Source organism: Lontra canadensis, unplaced genomic scaffold, assembly GCF_010015895.1.
Source record: "Lontra canadensis isolate GAN:19392208 unplaced genomic scaffold, GSC_riverotter_1.0 scaffold22, whole genome shotgun sequence".
NCBI classification, from domain to species: Eukaryota; Metazoa; Chordata; class Mammalia; order Carnivora; family Mustelidae; genus Lontra; species Lontra canadensis.
The window spans coordinates 18,795,555-18,799,759 of record NW_022631016.1 but is presented as its reverse complement, the minus strand read 5'-3'; the positions used below and the strand labels follow the sequence as shown (position 1 = coordinate 18,799,759).

The window sequence follows — 4,205 nt, the reverse complement described above, 5'->3', positions numbered from 1 at the left end:
TTCATTATTTATCTGGAAATATCTGGATTGTTCTTCTAAGCAAAAGTAATTTTAATTACATAATCATAAATTTTAATGTCATGAATATCACATATAGATACATAATTAACAATACACATGTGTTAGAAATTTATCTTTTTAGTGGGAGTTTTTTCCCCCAAAATTAATTAATTAAATAGTTAATTTATTAATTTATTTTTTATTAACATATACTATATTATTTGCTTCAGGGGTACAGGTCTGTGAATCATCAGTCTTACACAATTCACAGCACTCACCATAGCGCGTAACGTCCCCAACGTCCATCACCCAGCCACCCTATCCCTACCCAATCACTTCCCTAGCAGCCCTCTGTTTCCTGAGATTAAGAGTCTATTATGGTTTGTCTCTTTCCCCAGTTTCATCTTGTTTCACTTTTTTCCCTCCCTATCCCCCATGACCCCACACACTGCCTCTCAAATTCCTCATATCAGAGAGACCATATGAAAATTGTCTTTCTCTGCCTTATTTTGCTTAGCATGATACTTTTTAGTTTTATCCACATCCTTGTAAATGGCAAGATTTCAGGGGTTTTTTTGATGCTGCATTATATATATCTCACCTCTTTATCCATTCATCTGTTGATGGACATCTAGGTTCTTTCCACAGTTTGGCTATTGGGGAATTGCTGCTATAAACATTTGGGTCCCTGTGCCCCTTTGGATCCCTACATTTGTATCTTTAAGGTAAATACCCAGTAGTGCAATTCCTGGGTCATAGGGTAGCTCTATTTTCAACTTTTTGAGGAACCTCCATACTGTTTTCCAGAGTGGCTGCACCACCTTGCATTCTCACCAACAGTGTAAGAGGGTTCCCCTTTCTCCACATCCTTGCCAACATCTGTCCTTTCCTGACTTGTTAATTTTAGCCATTCTGACTGGTGTGAGGTGGTATCTCACAGTGGTTTTGATTTATATTTCCCTGATGCCAAGTGATATTGAGCACTTTTTCATGTGTCTGTTGGCATTTGGATGTCTTCTTTGCAGAAATGTCTGTTCATGTCTTCTGCCCATTTCTTGATTGGATGATTCATTCCTTGGTTGTTGAGTTGATAAGTTCTTTGGTGAGAGTTCTTTAATTTTATTTTTTTGGCAGATGAATAAAATTTATTTAGTTTAGCAAAATAGTGTTATGATGAAAATTATGAATGAATCCATTATAAAATGTAATTTTTTTCTCTGTGTCTGTACAATCTTTAAAACAAAATATAATTTCACATTTTGGTACTGTGCTTTTAATTGAATAAAGAAAGACATAGCATTAAAGTCCAAATGAATAGTGAACCATTTCAGTAATACCAAAATCCTTTAAAGTCATAAAAACTAATTTCAGGAAAATACTCTCCATATTAAAAAAAAAAAAAATCTATGGTCAGAGTTTTCACCTATAGGAATGATTAGAGAAAATTTAATTAAAGCAAATATTAAAAACTTTTTGCAAAGTTTTTTTTTTTTTAAGATTTTATTTATTTATTTGACAGAGAGAGATCACAAGTAGATGGAGAGGCAGGCAGAGAGAGAGAGAGAGAGAGAGAGAGAAGCAGGTTCCCTGCTGAGCAGAGAGCCTGACACGGGACTCGATCCCAGGACCCTGAGATCATGACCTGAGCCGAAGGCAGCAGCTTAACCCACTGAGCCACCCAGGCGCCCGACTTTTTGCAAAGTTTTAAGTGAGAGTAAATATATTGACTTTGGGGCAATGAATATCATTATATATGAAATAAAGTACAAACTGGCTAACACTCACACTTATATGTTTTAAACATTCCTCTTCATTGGTCACTATCTTCTTTATTAGCTGATGGACTCAGTCCCTAATTCACAGATTAAATACAAGCTGTTAGCTCTCTCAGTTTCCCCCCTCAAATTTACAAACTTCTGTATATCTGCATGCCTTCCTTACTACTCTCCTGGTTTTCAGTAGAGACAGTATGCCTTCTACAACTTAATGAAAATTATTCTACCATATATAATGCTTTATTTTATTTCCTGTTAGTTCTTTAATACTTTCAAGAGTTTCTTCTCTGAATATTTTCCATCAAATAGATAAATACATAGACATATGCCTACCTAAAGAACAGATAAAATAGGTACATGGGTAGACAAATTGTGGAAAATCCAGACAACAGAATATCATTCAGTGATCAAAAGATATGAATTACCAATGAAAAGACATGGAGGAATCTTAAATGCATATTACCAAGTAAAGAAGCCAATCTGAAAAGGATGTATACTGTTTGATCCCAACTATATGACATTGTGGAAAAGGAAAAATATTGAAACAGTAAAAAAATCAGTAAAAAGATCCCTTTCCAGGGACAGGGAGTGAGTGAAGAGAAGAAAAAGTAGAATACAGAGGAATTCTAGGAGAGTGAAACTATTCTGTACGATATAATGGTGCATATGCAACATTACACATTTATTAAAACCCATAGAGCTATACAATACAAAGAATAAGCCCAAATTTAAACTATGCACTTTAGCTAATAATAATGTGTCAATATTTGCTCATTAATTATAACAAACATTATCATATTAATCCAAGAATAGGATAAATTATGTTGAGGGAAGAGTGAGTATATGGGAATTCTGTATTTTTTTTAAAGACATATTTATTCAGCATTATGACTAGACTATTACATTTAGCAATCAACATGGGTGTAAAAAACAAAGAAACAAACAAAAAAAACAACTACATTAAAATGCTTTGTTGGAATGCTTTACACTTTCCACAGAATAGAAACTAAAATAAACTTGTTATACAATTGGTCACAAATACAGTCCTCGAGTTTTTTGCCCATACACAGTCTAAAACATAACATTTTTTGTAGCAGCCAGGCACTGCCACCACTGTGCTTGGCCAAGTTCACAAATCTGTTATAACCTGTAGTTTCCCTATCACTTCTCTGGATCTCCCATCATGCTAAGCTTTGCTTCCTGGAAGGACTTAAAAACCTCTTGTCACTGGCAAACCTACTGCTGCTGCCCCTGGAACCACCACAGCCATCTTGATTTTGCGGTTTGGCAAACTATTGGCCTCCACCACCATAGGGGCCAGAGCTTCTGCCTCCAAACTTCCCTCTGTTCATGGACCCAAAATTTGAACTGATTGTTGTAATTGCCAAAATTGTTATAGCTTCTGACAGCTCCAAAGTTCCTCTCATCATTACCAAATGGATTATAGCTATCCCCACTGCCACCATACCCATCACCAGAGCTACTTTACCCACTGACATTTTCTTCATGACCAAAACTGTCATTTCCATCAAAACCACCTCCACAACCACCACCAAAGTTTCCAGAAACACGATGACCTCTTTGGTTAGATGAAGCACTCATCGTCTCTTTCTTGGATAGGGTTTTCCTTACTTCATAGTTGTGGACATTCATAGTATGGTATTTTTGCCTGGCAGGCCAGTCTATGGAGTTGTATTCATCAAATGTTATAAAAGCAAACCCTTTTTTCTTGCCACTGCCTTGGTCAGTCATGATTTCGTCACTTTAATTTTCTCATACTGTTCAAAATAATCTATAGATAATGTTCTTCAGTGTCTTCTTTAATGCCACCAACAAAAATCTTTTTCACAGTTAAGTGGGCACCAGGTCTTTGAGAATCGTCTCTTGAGAGAGCCCTCTTTTGTTCCGCACTCTCTGTCCTCCTTGTGTGGCCTTGAATTCATGGTTGCATCCACTTCCTCCACGCTGGCATAGGTAACAAACCCAAAGCCTCTGGAGCCCTTGGTATTTGGATCTCTCATTACCACATACTATGTAAATGTTCCCCATTGCTCAGAATGGCTCCTCAGTCTCTCATGGGTTGTTTCAAACCTCAAACCTCCCATGAAGAGCTTCTGCAACTGTCTAGATTCTTTGGGAGACTCTGACTTAGACATGCCTGCAGTGGGAAGGGAGACCTTAAAATGATGTTTCCTCGGCAGGATCCGTGGGCAGAAAGGGGAAATTACGTATTTTTTTAATCAACTTTTCTGTAAACCTGAAACTGCTCTAAAAAGAAGCCATTAATGATCAAACAAAAATAATAGTGTTTATTATTATTTTTAAATATTTAATTTATTTATTTGTCAGAGCACAAGTGGTGGGGGGGCAGCAGGCAGAGGGAGAAGCAAGATTCCCCCTGAGCAAGGAACCGATTATGGGACTTGATCC

General features: G+C 36.8%; 1 pseudogene; it reads right to left on the bottom strand.

Moving 5' to 3' along the window:
* Nucleotides 1–2,956: 2,956 nt before the first annotated feature.
* On the bottom strand, nt 2,957–3,931 carry LOC116870312 (annotated as a pseudogene).
* Between the last annotated feature and the right edge of the window lie 274 nt (nt 3,932–4,205).